The sequence below is a fragment of the Triticum aestivum genome, chromosome 1B (genome assembly GCF_018294505.1).
Source record: "Triticum aestivum cultivar Chinese Spring chromosome 1B, IWGSC CS RefSeq v2.1, whole genome shotgun sequence".
In the NCBI taxonomy this organism is placed as follows: Eukaryota; Viridiplantae; Streptophyta; class Magnoliopsida; order Poales; family Poaceae; genus Triticum; species Triticum aestivum.
This window is the reverse complement of record NC_057795.1, coordinates 503139149-503145169: the sequence shown is the minus strand read 5'-3', so window position 1 is coordinate 503145169 and position 6021 is coordinate 503139149.

Genomic DNA, 6021 nt, shown 5'->3' with positions numbered 1-6021 from the left:
ACAAATCAACCAAAACCCTAATGTCACCTAGATACTCCATTGTCACCTCAAGTATCCGTGGGCATGATTATACGATATGCGTCACACAATCTCAGATTCATCCAACCAACATAAAAGTACTTCAAAGAGTGCCCCAAAGCTACTATCGGAGAGTCAAGAACGTGTGCCAACCCCTATTCATAGGTTCCCAATGTCACGAAACCCGCAAGTTGATCACCAAAACATACATCAAGTGGCACATGATATCCCATTGTCACCATAGATAATCACGACAAGACATACATCAAGTGTTCTCAGAAAAGACTCACTCCAACAAGATAACTTCAAAGGGGAAACTCAATTGATCACAAGAGAGTAGAGGGGGAGAAACATCATAAGATCCAACTACAATAGCAAAGCTCAGGATACATCAAGATCGTGCCATAGAGGGAACACGAGAGAGAACACGAGAGAGAGAGAGATCAAACACATAACTACTAGTACATACCCTCAGCCCCGAGGGTGAACTACTCCCTCCTCGTCATGGATAGCGTCGGGATGATGAAGATGGCCTCCGGTGATGGGACCCCCCTCCGGCAGGATGCCAGAATAGGGCCCCGATTGGTTTTTGGTGGCTACAAAGGCTTGCGGCGGCGGAACTCCCGACCTAGGTTCTGTTCTGGGAGTTTTTCGGTACGTAGGTATATATGGGTGCATGAAGTACATCGGTGCAGCTACGGGGGTCCCACGAGGCAGGGGGGCACGCCCAGGGGGGGCGCCCCCCACCCTCGTGAGCACCTCCCTTGGCTCCTGACGTGGGGTCCAAGTCCATCCGGTAGCTTTCCTTCCAAAAATAACTTCTCCAGTTGATTTCGTTCCGTTTTGACTCCGTCTGATATTCCTTTTCCTCGAAACACTGAAATAGGCATAAAACAACAAATCTGGGTTGCGCCTCCGGTTAATTGGTTAGTCCCAAAAATAATATAAAAGTGGATAATAAAGCCCAATATTTCCTAAAACAGTAGATAAAGTAGAATGGAGCAATCAAAAATTATAGATACGTTGGAGACGTATCATCCACCCACGAAGGGTCCACGAAGAAGCAACTTTGTCTATCCCACCATGGCAATCGCCCACGAAGGACTTGTCTCACTAGGGTAGATCTTCACGAAGTAGGCGATCTCCTTGCCCTTACAAACTCCTTGGTTCAACTCCATAATCTTGACAGAGGCTCCCAAGTGACACCTAACCAATCTAGGAGACACCACTCTCCAAAAGGTAATAGATGGTGTGTTGATGATGAACTCCTTGCTCTTGTGCTTCAAATGATTGTCTCCCCAACACTGAACTCTCTCTCACATATTTGGATATGGTGGAAAGATGATTTGAGTGGAAAGCAACTTGGGGAAGGCTAGAGATCAAGATTCTTGTGGTTGGATTGGAATATCTTGGTCTCGACACATGAGTAGGTGGTTCTCTCTTAGAAAATGAGTAGTGGAAGTGTAGGCACATTTATGATGGCTCTCTCCACGAATGGAGAATGGGTGGAGGGGTATATATAGCCTCCACACAAAATCTAGTCGTTACACACAAATTCCCAAACTCGGTGAGACCGAATAGTGAAACTCGGTCAGACCGATTCAGTTCAAAATGTGAATGTTAGAGTTTTCGGTGGGACCGACAACATCAACTCGGTGGGACCGATGTGCTAGGGTTAGGGTAAAACCTCAACTCAGTTTTACCGATTACACAAACTCGGTGAGACGGATTTGGGTAATAAGAAAACAGAGAGTTGGTCAAGCAAACTCGGTGGGACCGATTGCATGTCTTGGTGGGACTGAAATTATTGCAACATGCAACAGAGAGTTTGCAAGTCCATCTCGGCGAGACCGAGATCCCATCGGTGAGACCAAACTGATTAGGGTTTCTGGCAGTGGCTAAGTCAAAAGAACTCGGTGGCGCCGGATAGATCAAATCGGTAGGGCCGAGTTTGACTTTTAGGTTTAGGACATATGTGGAAATGAGAAAGTGGTTAAGGGCTTTGGAGCATATCACTAAGCACTTTGAGCAAGCAAGCCATTAAGCAACATCTCATCCCCTTTTAATAGTATTGGCTTTTTCTATGGACTGAATGTGATCTTGGATCACTAAAATGAAAGTGTAGAGTCATGAGCTTTTGGCAATGTTTGTCCTTAGCATCTTGAAGGGGTTCCACATCCTCTTGTCGATGACACTCCAATGTTGAACTTATCTGAAATAGACTAGATGAAAATATTAGTCCAACAAGAGATATGTTGACATTAATTACCAAAATCACCCAGGGAGCACTTGTGCTTTCAATCTCCCCCTTTTTGGTAATTGAGGATACCATACATGAAAGCTTTAGATAAGGATATAAGGAAATAGCAAGGGAAGCTTTGGAAAGACATGTAACATTCATATGCTCCCCCTACATGTATGAAATCATGTGATTATGGAATATGAGAGCATGAGAATGCATAAGTATGATAGAGCAAGCAATGAGTTACATGTATCTTGGCTATATGCATCAGAGCAAATGGTGTATATACTCGAAATATACCTTCATGTTCATGAGTCCTTCTTGCAAACAATATATACCTCAACAAGAGATCTTCATGCACATGAATGTGATGCATATACTTACCTTGTGGTCTTGAACTAGCTTTGGAAGAGATGAACCTAAGTAAACAAGGTTAGATAACATACAAACACCCACTAGACAAAGCAAGAGCAGGAAATCACAAGAGTACCAAGATTGGGATGACATGTAGAGAGTGAGTACTAAGTACTCTATTTTGTTATAGACATGTCCCCAAAGAGTAAAGATATGCAATGAATTCAATGAAATTTCCTTCCCTTGGAACTGAGCTCTCTCCCCCCTGAATATGATATTGGGTAATGGGAGAAGATAGGGAAAGGAAAATCAGAGCAAACAAGTAAATTAGAGCAAAACAGTCATAACAATCATAACACATGTCTTTCCCTTCTTCAAGACATGGGACATCTCTCCTCTTATGGATAAGAAGCATCAGGAGAAGCTTTAGGTGTGCATTCTCTCTTATGTGATAAGCTTTGATGTGCTCTCTCTCCCCCTTTGACATCAATTTCCAAGAAGGGATCTTCGGGAGCATGAGTCAAGTAGGTTTTGTCCTTGAGTCACATTACAAAGCAACATGTAATATAGGATGCTGGTAGAGGACAAGAATCATTTAGTGGAGCTGGAACAAATATGCAGGATGCAAATGGCAAAGTGTTTTCTCAGCATTGAAATCGGTAACACGGAGTTGTTATCTTCGGCGGCACCGAGGTGGTTCGGTTTATCCGAAAGAAACAAACCGGTGAGGCCGAGTTCAACACAGAGACAAAACAATTGTCATCTCAGCTCACTTAGGCAAACAAGATATCACAAAGAATTGCAAGGAATTAACTGAAGGATTTGCAATGAATTGGATGCAGGGAAATGCAGAAAATAGCAGAGAATAAAAGGAGGTCTAGATGAAGTTTTTTTTGAAAGGAAAATGCATGCAAGAAACAAATGCAAGAACACAGACTAACACAAGAGAACTTCATCTAGAATTGGTCAGCAACAAAGTCACATATATTAGAGTATATTGACTTAGGATTCAAGTGAGGACACTTGATCATAGGTCATACTCATCGTTTAAGCTCAAAATGGGGTTGCCATTTTTCGTTTAAGCATTTTGATGTATTCACATCTTGTTGAGTTACTTTAACCCATGTCTTTTGGTAAAGCTTCTCTAAGATGGAATGACATACCTTAGTGGTGGTGATCTTGATCATGTAGTTGAACTTGTGTGGGAAGCTCAAGGTTGATGTAGCTCATCAAGAGTTCGGAGCACCACTTGTAGTTGGAGTTCATCTACCTACATGGGTTAGTCTTGCAAGGAAGATCACTTGTGTATCCAAAATGGCAATCATGAAATTTGATATAAATAAATTGTCAAAGGATATATTGAAAGGATTCGTGCTTCCCTGTATTCAACCACCATATTGTAGAGACTTGGAGATGTAGAGATTGCTTAGTATGTGATTGAGTTGCAATCTCATAGAGTTGGGCTTATCCAAGTACCTACAAGGGTTAGATAACATGCAAGAGTACAAGAATATCCAAGACATATGATCATCATCATAAGAGAAATATCAAGGATAGTCATAGAAAGGCTCATGCCTTGCATGCATCCACATGGAGTTTCTACTCCAAGTTAGAGGCATCAATGATGTTCAATTCACCTCTCAAACGACAAAACACTTTCTCATCAAGCGGTTTGGTGAATATATTTGCCAATTGCTTATCGGTACAAACATGCTTAAGTTTGATATCTCCCTTAGCAACATGATCTCGAATGATATGACGACGAACTTCAATATGCTTAGTTCGAGAATGTTGCACGACATTATGAGCAATCTTAATATCACTCTCATTGTCACAAAGCAATGGGACATGTTTCACATATATCCCATAATCTTTAAGAGTTTGGGTCATCCAAAGTAATTGAGCACAACATGAACCGGCGGCAATGTATTCCGCTTCGGCGGTGGATAAGGATACCGAGTTTTGTTTCTTGGAGGACCAAGACACAAGAGATCTACCAAGAAATTGACAAGTACCCGAAGTGGACTTTCTATCAACCTTATCACCGGCATAGTCCGAATCGGAGTAGCCAACAAGATTAGAAGAAGACCTCTTAGGATACCAAATGCCAAAGTTTGGTGTATGAATTAAGTATCTCACTATCCTTTTCACAGCCTTAAGATGACATTCTTTGGGGGCCCCTTGACATCGTGCACACATGCACACACTTAGCATAATATTGGGACGGGAGGCACATAGATATAACAATGGACGAATCATAGAGCGGTAAACTTTTTGGTCAACCGGTTTGCCATCCTTTGTCAAGTCAAGGTGTCCACTAGTAGGCATGGGGGTACTCATACTTTTGCATTATTGGATGTCGAACTTCTTGAATAAGTCCTTGGTGTACTTTGTTTGAGAGATAAAGGTTCCCTCCTGAGTTTGCTTGATTTGCAAACTAAGAAAGAACTTGAGTTCACTCATCATAGACATCTCAAACTTCTCCAACATTAGCCTTCCAAACTTTTCACTAAAATGAGGGTTAGTTGAACCAAATATGATATCATCAACATAAATTTGGCACACAAATAATTCTCCATTAACCCTTTTAGTAAAGAGTGTAGAATCAATTTTACCAATTTCAAAGCCTTTTTCAATAAGAAACTTAGTCAAGCATTTATACCCATAAAGAGCTTTGTGAAGTTTGTAAACATGGTCGGGTTTCTTGGGATTAACAAAACCAGGAGGTTGTTTAACATAAACTTCCTCCTCAATTTCACCATTAAGAAAAAGCACTTTTGATGTCCGTTTGATATAATGTGATGTCATGACGATTGGCATAAGCAAGTAAGATATGAATGGACTCAAATATAGCAATGGTGGCATATGTCTCACCATAGTCCATACCTTCGACTTAAGTGTAGCCTTGAGAAACGAGAGGAGCCTTGTTGCGTACAACTTGTCCATCTTTATCTTACTTGTTCCGAAACACCCATTTTGTTCCAATGATATTGTGCTTCTCATCGGGCTTTTCAACCAACGTCCACGTTCCTCTCGAAATTGTGTAGCTCTTCATGCATAGCGTTCACCCAATCCGGATCATCAAGAGCATCTTCAACCTTCATAGGTTCAATGCTAGAAATGAATGAGTAATGCTCACAAAAATTAGCCAAACGAGTTTTATAACGAGTAATTCTCCCGGTTTGAATATCATCAAAGATTTGTTTGATGGGATGATCTCTTGAGACTCTAGCTCGAACTCGTGAGAGCTTTTCTTTGGGTCGGGGTGGAACATCCTCTTCATTGTCTTTTTCTTCCTCTTGTCTTTCTTTGTTGTTGTTGGCGTTGTTGTTCTCCCGTGGAGGTGGAAGGAGGTCGTCGAGGTTCATCTTGTTGTACATCCTCGTTTTCATTGTCTTGATGTGTCC